A 14470-nucleotide genomic window follows, 5' to 3' on the forward strand; every position below is an offset into this window, starting at 1 on the left:
CGAGATATCATTCCTGGCACAGGACGGCAGACTGGTCCCTGACGAGTTATCATTCCTGGCACAGGACGGCAGACTGGTCCCTGACAAAACATCATTCGTGGCACAGGACGGCAGACTGGTCCCTGACGAGATATCATTCCTGGCACAGGACGGCAGACTGGTCCCTGACGAGATATCATTCCTGGCACAGGACGGCAGACTGGTCCCTGACGAGATATCATTCCTGGCACAGGACGGCAGACTGGTCACTGACGAGATATCATTCCTGGCACAGGACGGCAGACTGGTCACTAACGAGATATCATTCCTGGCACAGGACGGCAGACTGGTCGCTGACGAGATATCATTCCTGGCACAGGACGGCAGACTGGTCACTGACGAGATATCATTCCTGGCACAGGACGGCAGACTGGTCACTGACGAGATATCATTCCTGGCACAGGACGGCAGACTGGTCGCTGACGAGATATCATTCCTGGCACAGGACGGCAGACTGGTCGCTGACGAGATATCATTCCTGGCACAGGACGGCAGACTGGTCGCTGACGAGATATCATTCGTGGCACAGGACGGCAGACTGGTCGCTGACGAGATATCATTCGTGGCACAGGACGGCAGACTGGTCCCTGACGAGATATCATTCCTGGCACAGGACGGCAGACTGGTCACTGACGAGATATCATTCATGGCACAGGACGGCAGACTGGTCCCTGACGAGATATCATTCCTGGCACAGGACGGCAGACTGGTCACTGACGAGATATCATTCCTGGCACAGGACGGCAGACTGGTCCCTGACGAGATATCATTCCTGGCACAGGACGGCAGACTGGTCACTGACGAGATATCATTCCTGGCACATGACGGCAGACTGGTCCCTGACGAGATATCATTCCTGGCACAGGACGGCAGACTGGTCACTGACGAGATATCATTCATGGCACAGGACGGCAGACTGGTCCCTGACGAGATATCATTCCTGGCACAGGACGGCAGACTGGTCACTGACGAGATATCATTCATGGCACAGGACGGCAGACTGGTCCCTGACGAGATATCATTCCTGGCACAGGACGGCAGACTGGTCACTGACGAGATATCATTCCTGGCACATGACGGCAGACTGGTCCCTGACGAGATATCATTGGTGGCGCAGGACGGCAGACTGGTCCCTGACGAGAGAATTCCTGGCACAGGACGGCAGACTGGTCACTGACGAGATATCATTCCTGGCACAGGACGGCAGACTGGTCCCTGACGAGATATCATTCCTGGCACAGGACGGCAGACTGGTCACTGACGAGATATCATTCATGGCACAGGACGGCAGACTGGTCCCTGACGAGATATCATTCCTGGCACAGGACGGCAGACTGGTCACTGACGAGATATCATTCCTGGCACATGACGGCAGACTGGTCCCTGACGAGATATCATTCCTGGCACAGGACGGCAGACTGGTCACTGACGAGATATCATTCCTGGCACATGACGGCAGACTGGTCCCTGACGAGATATCATTCCTGGCACAGGACGGCAGACTGGTCATTGATGAGATATCATTCGTGGCACAGCATGGCAGACTGGTCATTGATGAGATATCATTCGTGGCACAGCATGGCAGATTGGTCACTGACGAGATATCATTCGTGGCACAGCACGGCAGACTGGTCATTGATGAGATATCATTCGTGGCACAGCATGGCAGATTGGGCACTGACGAGATATCATTGGTGGCACAGGACGGCAGACTGGTCCCTGAGGAGATATCATTCCTGGCACAGGACGGCAGACTGGTCGCTGACAAGATATCATTCCTGGCACAGGACGGCAGACTGGTCACTGACGAGATATCATTCCTGGCACAGGACGGCAGATTGGGCACTGACGAGATATCATTCCTGGCACAGGACGGAAGACTGGTCCCTGACGAGATATCATTGGTGGCACAGGACGGCAGACTGGTCACTGACGAGATATCATTGGTGGCACAGGACGGCAGACTGGTCCCTGACGAGATATCATTCCTGGCACAGGACGGCAGACTGGTCGCTGACGAGATATCATTGGTGGCACAGGACGGCAGACTGGTCACTGACGAGATATCATTGGTGGCACAGGACGGCAGACTGGTCACTGACGAGATATCATTCCTGGCACAGGACAACAGACTGGTCCCTGACGAGATATCATTCCTGGCACAGGACGGCAGACTGGTCGCTGACGAGATATCATTCCTGGCACAGGACGGCAGACTGGTCACTGACGAGATATCATTCCTGGCACAGGACGGCAGATTGGGCACTGACGAGATATCATTCCTGGCACAGGACGGAAGACTGGTCCCTGACGAGATATCATTGGTGGCACAGGACGGCAGACTGGTCACTGACGAGATATCATTGGTGGCACAGGACGGCAGACTGGTCCCTGACGAGATATCATTCCTGGCACAGGACGGCAGACTGGTCCCTGACGAGATATCATTCCTGGCACAGGACGGCAGACTGGTCCCTGACGAGTTATCATTCCTGGCACAGGACGGCAGACTGGTCCCTGACAAAACATCATTCGTGGCACAGGACGGCAGACTGGTCCCTGACGAGATATCATTCCTGGCACAGGACGGCAGACTGGTCCCTGACGAGTTATCATTCCTGGCACAGGACGGCAGACTGGTCCCTGACGAGTTATCATTCCTGGCACAGGACGGCAGACTGGTCCCTGACGAGATATCATTCCTGGGACAGGACGGCAGACTGGTCCCTGACGAGATATCATTCCTGGCACAGGACGGCAGACTGGTCCCTGACGAGTTATCATTCCTGGCACAGGACGGCAGACTGGTCCCTGACGAGTTATCATTCCTGGCACAGGACGGCAGACTGGTCCCTGACGAGATATCATTCCTGGCACAGGACGGCAGACTGGTCCCTGACGAGATATCATTCCTGGCACAGGACGGCAGACTGGTCCCTGACGAGATATCATTCCTGGCACAGGACGGCAGACTGGTCCCTGACGAGATATCATTCCTGGCACAGGACGGCAGACTGGTCCCTGACGAGATATCATTCCTGGCACAGGACGGCAGACTGGTCCCTGACGAGATATCATTCCTGGCACAGGACGGCAGACTGGTCCCTGACGAGTTATCATTCCTGGCACAGGACGGCAGACTGGTCCCTGACAAAACATCATTCGTGGCACAGGACGGCAGACTGGTCCCTGACGAGATATCATTCCTGGCACAGGACGGCAGACTGGTCCCTGAAGAGTTATCGTTCCTGGCACAGGACGGCAGACTGGTCCCTGACGAGTTATCATTCCTGGCACTGGACGGCAGACTGGTCACTGACGAGATATCATTCCTGGCACAGGACGGCAGACTGGTCGCTGACGAGTTATCATTCCTGGCACAGGACGGCAGACTGGTCCCTGACGAGTTATCATTCCTGGCACAGGACGGCAGACTGGTCCCTGACGAGATATCATTCCTGGCACAGGACGGCAGACTGGTCGCTGACGAGTTATCATTCCTGGCACAGGACGGCAGACTGGTCCCTGACGAGTTATCATTCCTGGCACAGGACGGCAGACTGGTCCCTGACAAAACATCATTCGTGCCACAGGACGGCAGACTGGTCCCTGACGAGATATCATTCCTGGCACAGGACGGCAGACTGGTCCCTGACAAAACATCATTCGTGCCACAGGACGGCAGACTGGTCCCTGACGAGATATCATTCCTGGCACAGGACGGCAGACTGGTCCCTGACGAGATATCATTCCTGGCACAGGACGGCAGACTGGTCCCTGACGAGATATCATTCCTGGCACAGGACGGCAGACTGGTCCCTGACAAAACATCATTCGTGCCACAGGACGGCAGACTGGTCCCTGACGAGATATCATTCCTGGCACAGGACGGCAGACTGGTCCCTGACGAGATATCATTCCTGGCACAGGACGGCAGACTGGTCCCTGACGAGTTATCATTCCTGGCACAGGACGGCAGACTGGTCCCTGACGAGTTATCATTCCTGGCACAGGACGGCAGACTGGTCCCTGACGAGATATCATTCCTGGCACAGGACGGCAGACTGGTCCCTGACGAGATATCATTCCTGGCACAGGACGGCAGACTGGTCCCTGACGAGATATCATTCCTGGCACAGGACGGCAGACTGGTCCCTGACAAAACATCATTCGTGCCACAGGACGGCAGACTGGTCCCTGACGAGATATCATTCCTGGCACAGGACGGCAGACTGGTCCCTGACGAGATATCATTCCTGGCACAGGACGGCAGACTGGTCCCTGACGAGTTATCATTCCTGGCACAGGACGGCAGACTGGTCCCTGACAAAACATCATTCGTGGCACAGGACGGCAGACTGGTCCCTGACGAGATATCATTCCTGGCACAGGACGGCAGACTGGTCCCTGACGAGTTATCATTCCTGGCACAGGACGGCAGACTGGTCCCTGACGAGTTATCATTCCTGGCACAGGACGGCAGACTGGTCCCTGACGAGTTATCATTCCTGGCCCAGGACGGCAGACTGGTCACTGACGAGATATCATTCCTGGCACAGGACGGCAGACTGGTCCCTGACGAGATATCATTCCTGGCACAGGATGGCAGACTGGTCCCTGACGAGTTATCATTCCTGGCACAGGACGGCAGACTGGTCCCTGACAAAACATCATTCGTGGCATAGGACGGCAGACTGGTCCCTGATGAGATATCATTCCTGGCACAGGACGGCAGACTGGTCCCTGACGAGTTATCATTCCTGGCACAGGACGGCAGACTGGTCACTGACGAGATATCATTCCTGGCACAGGACGGCAGACTGGTCGCTGACGAGATATCATTCCTGGCACAGGACGGCAGACTGGTCGCTGACGAGATATCATTTGTGGCACAGGACGGCAGACTGGTCGCTGACGAGATATCATTCGTGGCACAGCATGGCAGATTGGGCACTGACGAGATATCATTGGTGGCGCAGGACGGCAGACTGGTCCCTGACGAGAGAATTCCTGGCACAGGACGGCAGACTGGTCACTGACGAGATATCATTCCTGGCACAGGACGGTAGACTGGTCCCTGACAAAACATCATTCGTGGCACAGGACGGCAGACTGGTCCCTGACGAGATATCATTCCTGGCACAGGACGGCAGACTGGTCCCTGACGAGATATCATTCCTGGCACAGGACGGCAGACTGGTCCCTGACGAGTTATCATTCCTGGCACAGGACGGCAGACTGGTCCCTGACAAAACATCATTCGTGGCACAGGACGGCAGACTGGTCCCTGACGAGATATCATTCCTGGCACAGGACGGCAGACTGGTCCCTGACGAGATATCATTCCTGGCACAGGACGGCAGACTGGTCCCTGACGAGATATCATTCCTGGCACAGGACGGCAGACTGGTCACTGACGAGATATCATTCCTGGCACAGGACGGCAGACTGGTCACTAACGAGATATCATTCCTGGCACAGGACGGCAGACTGGTCGCTGACGAGATATCATTCCTGGCACAGGACGGCAGACTGGTCACTGACGAGATATCATTCCTGGCACAGGACGGCAGACTGGTCGCTGACGAGATATCATTCCTGGCACAGGACGGCAGACTGGTCGCTGACGAGATATCATTCCTGGCACAGGACGGCAGACTGGTCGCTGACGAGATATCATTCCTGGCACAGGACGGCAGACTGGTCGCTGACGAGATATCATTCGTGGCACAGGACGGCAGACTGGTCGCTGACGAGATATCATTCGTGGCACAGGACGGCAGACTGGTCCCTGACGAGATATCATTCCTGGCACAGGACGGCAGACTGGTCACTGACGAGATATCATTCATGGCACAGGACGGCAGACTGGTCCCTGACGAGATATCATTCCTGGCACAGGACGGCAGACTGGTCACTGACGAGATATCACTCCTGGCACAGGACGGCAGACTGGTCCCTGACGAGATATCATTCCTGGCACAGGACGGCAGACTGGTCACTGACGAGATATCATTCCTGGCACAGGACGGCAGACTGGTCGCTGACGAGTTATCGTTCCTGGCACAGGACGGCAGACTGGTCCCTGACGAGTTATCATTCCTGGCACTGGACGGCAGACTGGTCACTGACGAGATATCATTCCTGGCACAGGACGGCAGACTGGTCGCTGATGAGTTATCATTCCTGGCACAGGACGGCAGACTGGTCCCTGACGAGTTATCATTCCTGGCACAGGACGGCAGACTGGTCCCTGACGAGATATCATTCCTGGCACAGGACGGCAGACTGGTCGCTGACGAGTTATCATTCCTGGCACAGGACGGCAGACTGGTCCCTGACGAGTTATCATTCCTGGCACAGGACGGCAGACTGGTCCCTGACAAAACATCATTCGTGCCACAGGACGGCAGACTGGTCCCTGACGAGATATCATTCCTGGCACAGGACGGCAGACTGGTCCCTGACAAAACATCATTCGTGCCACAGGACGGCAGACTGGTCCCTGACGAGATATCATTCCTGGCACAGGACGGCAGACTGGTCCCTGACGAGATATCATTCCTGGCACAGGACGGCAGACTGGTCCCTGACGAGATATCATTCCTGGCACAGGACGGCAGACTGGTCCCTGACAAAACATCATTCGTGCCACAGGACGGCAGACTGGTCCCTGACGAGATATCATTCCTGGCACAGGACGGCAGACTGGTCCCTGACGAGATATTATTCCTGGCACAGGACGGCAGACTGGTCCCTGACGAGTTATCATTCCTGGCACAGGACGGCAGACTGGTCCCTGACGAGTTATCATTCCTGGCACAGGACGGCAGACTGGTCCCTGACGAGATATCATTCCTGGCACAGGACGGCAGACTGGTCCCTGACGAGATATCATTCCTGGCACAGGACGGCAGACTGGTCCCTGACGAGATATCATTCCTGGCACAGGACGGCAGACTGGTCCCTGACAAAACATCATTCGTGCCACAGGACGGCAGACTGGTCCCTGACGAGATATCATTCCTGGCACAGGACGGCAGACTGGTCCCTGACGAGATATCATTCCTGGCACAGGACGGCAGACTGGTCCCTGACAAAACATCATTCGTGGCACAGGACGGCAGACTGGTCCCTGACGAGTTATCATTCCTGGCACAGGACGGCAGACTGGTCCCTGACAAAACATCATTCGTGGCACAGGACGGCAGACTGGTCCCTGACGAGATATCATTCCTGGCACAGGACGGCAGACTGGTCCCTGACGAGTTATCATTCCTGGCACAGGACGGCAGACTGGTCCCTGACGAGTTATCATTCCTGGCACAGGACGGCAGACTGGTCCCTGACGAGATATCATTTCTGGGACAGGACGGCAGACTGGTCCCTGACGAGATATCATTCCTGGCACAGGACGGCAGACTGGTCCCTGACGAGTTATCATTCCTGGCACAGGACGGCAGACTGGTCCCTGACGAGTTATCATTCCTGGCACAGGACGGCAGACTGGTCCCTGACGAGATATCATTCCTGGCACAGGACGGCAGACTGGTCCCTGACGAGATATCATTCCTGGCACAGGACGGCAGACTGGTCCCTGACGAGATATCATTCCTGGCACAGGACGGCAGACTGGTCCCTGACGAGATATCATTCCTGGCACAGGACGGCAGACTGGTCCCTGACGAGATATCATTCCTGGCACAGGACGGCAGACTGGTCCCTGACGAGATATCATTCCTGGCACAGGACGGCAGACTGGTCCCTGACGAGTTATCATTCCTGGCACAGGACGGCAGACTGGTCCCTGACAAAACATCATTCGTGGCACAGGACGGCAGACTGGTCCCTGACGAGATATCATTCCTGGCACAGGACGGCAGACTGGTCCCTGAAGAGTTATCGTTCCTGGCACAGGACGGCAGACTGGTCCCTGACGAGTTATCATTCCTGGCACTGGACGGCAGACTGGTCACTGACGAGATATCATTCCTGGCACAGGACGGCAGACTGGTCGCTGACGAGTTATCATTCCTGGCACAGGACGGCAGACTGGTCCCTGACGAGTTATCATTCCTGGCACAGGACGGCAGACTGGTCCCTGACGAGATATCATTCCTGGCACAGGACGGCAGACTGGTCGCTGACGAGTTATCATTCCTGGCACAGGACGGCAGACTGGTCCCTGACGAGTTATCATTCCTGGCACAGGACGGCAGACTGGTCCCTGACAAAACATCATTCGTGCCACAGGACGGCAGACTGGTCCCTGACGAGATATCATTCCTGGCACAGGACGGCAGACTGGTCCCTGACAAAACATCATTCGTGCCACAGGACGGCAGACTGGTCCCTGACGAGATATCATTCCTGGCACAGGACGGCAGACTGGTCCCTGACGAGATATCATTCCTGGCACAGGACGGCAGACTGGTCCCTGACGAGATATCATTCCTGGCACAGGACGGCAGACTGGTCCCTGACAAAACATCATTCGTGCCACAGGACGGCAGACTGGTCCCTGACGAGATATCATTCCTGGCACAGGACGGCAGACTGGTCCCTGACGAGATATCATTCCTGGCACAGGACGGCAGACTGGTCCCTGACGAGTTATCATTCCTGGCACAGGACGGCAGACTGGTCCCTGACGAGTTATCATTCCTGGCACAGGACGGCAGACTGGTCCCTGACGAGATATCATTCCTGGCACAGGACGGCAGACTGGTCCCTGACGAGATATCATTCCTGGCACAGGACGGCAGACTGGTCCCTGACGAGATATCATTCCTGGCACAGGACGGCAGACTGGTCCCTGACAAAACATCATTCGTGCCACAGGACGGCAGACTGGTCCCTGACGAGATATCATTCCTGGCACAGGACGGCAGACTGGTCCCTGACGAGATATCATTCCTGGCACAGGACGGCAGACTGGTCCCTGACGAGTTATCATTCCTGGCACAGGACGGCAGACTGGTCCCTGACAAAACATCATTCGTGGCACAGGACGGCAGACTGGTCCCTGACGAGATATCATTCCTGGCACAGGACGGCAGACTGGTCCCTGACGAGTTATCATTCCTGGCACAGGACGGCAGACTGGTCCCTGACGAGTTATCATTCCTGGCACAGGACGGCAGACTGGTCCCTGACGAGTTATCATTCCTGGCCCAGGACGGCAGACTGGTCACTGACGAGATATCATTCCTGGCACAGGACGGCAGACTGGTCCCTGACGAGATATCATTCCTGGCACAGGATGGCAGACTGGTCCCTGACGAGTTATCATTCCTGGCACAGGACGGCAGACTGGTCCCTGACAAAACATCATTCGTGGCATAGGACGGCAGACTGGTCCCTGATGAGATATCATTCCTGGCACAGGACGGCAGACTGGTCCCTGACGAGTTATCATTCCTGGCACAGGACGGCAGACTGGTCACTGACGAGATATCATTCCTGGCACAGGACGGCAGACTGGTCGCTGACGAGATATCATTCCTGGCACAGGACGGCAGACTGGTCGCTGACGAGATATCATTTGTGGCACAGGACGGCAGACTGGTCGCTGACGAGATATCATTCGTGGCACAGCATGGCAGATTGGGCACTGACGAGATATCATTGGTGGCGCAGGACGGCAGACTGGTCCCTGACGAGAGAATTCCTGGCACAGGACGGCAGACTGGTCACTGACGAGATATCATTCCTGGCACAGGACGGTAGACTGGTCCCTGACAAAACATCATTCGTGGCACAGGACGGCAGACTGGTCCCTGACGAGATATCATTCCTGGCACAGGACGGCAGACTGGTCCCTGACGAGATATCATTCCTGGCACAGGACGGCAGACTGGTCCCTGACGAGTTATCATTCCTGGCACAGGACGGCAGACTGGTCCCTGACAAAACATCATTCGTGGCACAGGACGGCAGACTGGTCCCTGACGAGATATCATTCCTGGCACAGGACGGCAGACTGGTCCCTGACGAGATATCATTCCTGGCACAGGACGGCAGACTGGTCCCTGACGAGATATCATTCCTGGCACAGGACGGCAGACTGGTCACTGACGAGATATCATTCCTGGCACAGGACGGCAGACTGGTCACTAACGAGATATCATTCCTGGCACAGGACGGCAGACTGGTCGCTGACGAGATATCATTCCTGGCACAGGACGGCAGACTGGTCACTGACGAGATATCATTCCTGGCACAGGACGGCAGACTGGTCGCTGACGAGATATCATTCCTGGCACAGGACGGCAGACTGGTCGCTGACGAGATATCATTCCTGGCACAGGACGGCAGACTGGTCGCTGACGAGATATCATTCCTGGCACAGGACGGCAGACTGGTCGCTGACGAGATATCATTCGTGGCACAGGACGGCAGACTGGTCGCTGACGAGATATCATTCGTGGCACAGGACGGCAGACTGGTCCCTGACGAGATATCATTCCTGGCACAGGACGGCAGACTGGTCACTGACGAGATATCATTCATGGCACAGGACGGCAGACTGGTCCCTGACGAGATATCATTCCTGGCACAGGACGGCAGACTGGTCACTGACGAGATATCACTCCTGGCACAGGACGGCAGACTGGTCCCTGACGAGATATCATTCCTGGCACAGGACGGCAGACTGGTCACTGACGAGATATCATTCCTGGCACAGGACGGCAGACTGGTCGCTGACGAGTTATCGTTCCTGGCACAGGACGGCAGACTGGTCCCTGACGAGTTATCATTCCTGGCACTGGACGGCAGACTGGTCACTGACGAGATATCATTCCTGGCACAGGACGGCAGACTGGTCGCTGACGAGTTATCATTCCTGGCACAGGACGGCAGACTGGTCCCTGACGAGTTATCATTCCTGGCACAGGACGGCAGACTGGTCCCTGACGAGATATCATTCCTGGCACAGGACGGCAGACTGGTCGCTGACGAGTTATCATTCCTGGCACAGGACGGCAGACTGGTCCCTGACGAGTTATCATTCCTGGCACAGGACGGCAGACTGGTCCCTGACAAAACATCATTCGTGCCACAGGACGGCAGACTGGTCCCTGACGAGATATCATTCCTGGCACAGGACGGCAGACTGGTCCCTGACAAAACATCATTCGTGCCACAGGACGGCAGACTGGTCCCTGACGAGATATCATTCCTGGCACAGGACGGCAGACTGGTCCCTGACGAGATATCATTCCTGGCACAGGACGGCAGACTGGTCCCTGACGAGATATCATTCCTGGCACAGGACGGCAGACTGGTCCCTGACAAAACATCATTCGTGCCACAGGACGGCAGACTGGTCCCTGACGAGATATCATTCCTGGCACAGGACGGCAGACTGGTCCCTGACGAGATATCATTCCTGGCACAGGACGGCAGACTGGTCCCTGACGAGTTATCATTCCTGGCACAGGACGGCAGACTGGTCCCTGACGAGTTATCATTCCTGGCACAGGACGGCAGACTGGTCCCTGACGAGATATCATTCCTGGCACAGGACGGCAGACTGGTCCCTGACGAGATATCATTCCTGGCACAGGACGGCAGACTGGTCCCTGACGAGATATCATTCCTGGCACAGGACGGCAGACTGGTCCCTGACAAAACATCATTCGTGCCACAGGACGGCAGACTGGTCCCTGACGAGATATCATTCCTGGCACAGGACGGCAGACTGGTCCCTGACGAGATATCATTCCTGGCACAGGACGGCAGACTGGTCCCTGACAAAACATCATTCGTGGCACAGGACGGCAGACTGGTCCCTGACGAGATATCATTCCTGGCACAGGACGGCAGACTGGTCCCTGACGAGTTATCATTCCTGGCACAGGACGGCAGACTGGTCCCTGACGAGTTATCATTCCTGGCACAGGACGGCAGACTGGTCCCTGACGAGTTATCATTCCTGGCCCAGGACGGCAGACTGGTCACTGACGAGATATCATTCCTGGCACAGGACGGCAGACTGGTCCCTGACGAGATATCATTCCTGGCACAGGATGGCAGACTGGTCCCTGACGAGTTATCATTCCTGGCACAGGACGGCAGACTGGTCCCTGACAAAACATCATTCGTGGCATAGGACGGCAGACTGGTCCCTGATGAGATATCATTCCTGGCACAGGACGGCAGACTGGTCCCTGACGAGTTATCATTCCTGGCACAGGACGGCAGACTGGTCCCTGACGAGTTATCATTCCTGGCACAGGACGGCAGACTGGTCCCTGACGAGTTATCATTCCTGGCCCAGGACGGCAGACTGGTCACTGACGAGATATCATTCCTGGCACAGGACGGCAGACTGGTCCCTGACGAGATATCATTCCTGGCACAGGATGGCAGACTGGTCCCTGACGAGTTATCATTCCTGGCACAGGACGGCAGACTGGTCCCTGACAAAACATCATTCGTGGCACAGGACGGCAGACTGGTCCCTGACGAGATATCATTCCTGGCACAGGACGGCAGACTGGTCCCTGACGAGTTATCATTCCTGGCACAGGACGGCAGACTGGTCCCTGACGAGTTATCATTCCTGGCACAGGACGGCAGACTGGTCCCTGACGAGTTATCATTCCTGGCCCAGGACGGCAGACTGGTCACTGACGAGATATCATTCCTGGCACAGGACGGCAGACTGGTCCCTGACGAGATATCATTCCTGGCACAGGATGGCAGACTGGTCCCTGACGAGTTATCATTCCTGGCACAGGACGGCAGACTGGTCCCTGACAAAACATCATTCGTGGCATAGGACGGCAGACTGGTCCCTGATGAGATATCATTCCTGGCACAGGACGGCAGACTGGTCCCTGACGAGTTATCATTCCTGGCACAGGACGGCAGACTGGTCCCTGACGAGTTATCATTCCTGGCACAGGACGGCAGACTGGTCCCTGACGAGTTATCATTCCTGGCCCAGGACGGCAGACTGGTCACTGACGAGATATCATTCCTGACACAGGACGGCAGACTGGTCCCTGACGAGATATCATTCCTGGCACAGGATGGCAGACTGGTCCCTGACGAGTTATCATTCCTGGCACAGGACGGCAGACTGGTCCCTGACAAAACATCATTCGTGGCATAGGACGGCAGACTGGTCCCTGATGAGATATCATTCCTGGCACAGGACGGCAGACTGGTCCCTGACGAGTTATCATTCCTGGCACAGGACGGCAGACTGGTCACTGACGAGATATCATTCCTGGCACAGGACGGCAGACTGGTCGCTGACGAGATATCATTCCTGGCACAGGACGGCAGACTGGTCGCTGACGAGATATCATTTGTGGCACAGGACGGCAGACTGGTCGCTGACGAGATATCATTCGTGGCACAGCATGGCAGATTGGGCACTGACGAGATATCATTGGTGGCGCAGGATGGCAGACTGGTCCCTGACGAGAGAATTCCTGGCACAGGACGGCAGACTGGTCACTGACGAGATATCATTCCTGGCACAGGACGGTAGACTGGTCCCTGACAAAACATCATTCGTGGCACAGGACGGCATACTGGTCCCTGACGAGATATCATTCCTGGCACAGGACGGCAGACTGGTCCCTGACGAGATATCATTCCTGGCACAGGACGGCAGACTGGTCCCTGACGAGTTATCATTCCTGGCACAGGACGGCAGACTGGTCCCTGACAAAACATCATTCGTGGCACAGGACGGCAGACTGGTCCCTGACGAGATATCATTCCTGGCACAGGACGGCAGACTGGTCCCTGACGAGATATCATTCCTGGCACAGGACGGCAGACTGGTCCCTGACGAGATATCATTCCTGGCACAGGACGGCAGACTGGTCACTGACGAGATATCATTCCTGGCACAGGACGGCAGACTGGTCACTAACGAGATATCATTCCTGGCACAGGACGGCAGACTGGTCGCTGACGAGATATCATTCCTGGCACAGGACGGCAGACTGGTCGCTGACGAGATATCATTCCTGGCACAGGACGGCAGACTGGTCGCTGACGAGATATCATTCCTGGCACAGGACGGCAGACTGGTCGCTGACGAGATATCATTCCTGGCACAGGACGGCAGACTGGTCGCTGACGAGATATCATTCCTGGCACAGGACGGCAGACTGGTCGCTGACGAGATATCATTCGTGGCACAGGACGGCAGACTGGTCGCTGACGAGATATCATTCGTGGCACAGGACGGCAGACTGGTCCCTGACGAGATATCATTCCTGGCACAGGACGGCAGACTGGTCACTGACGAGATATCATTCATGGCACAGGACGGCAGACTGGTCCCTGACGAGATATCATTCCTGGCACAGGACGGCAGACTGGTCACTGACGAGATATCACTCCTGGCACAGGACGGCAGACTGGTCCCTGACGAGATATCATTCCTGGCACAGGACGGCAG

The sequence above is a fragment of the Dendrobates tinctorius genome, unplaced genomic scaffold (genome assembly GCF_039654945.1).
Source record: "Dendrobates tinctorius isolate UK_male_01 unplaced genomic scaffold, ASM3965494v1 ptg000019l, whole genome shotgun sequence".
Classification (NCBI taxonomy): Eukaryota; Metazoa; Chordata; class Amphibia; order Anura; family Dendrobatidae; genus Dendrobates; species Dendrobates tinctorius.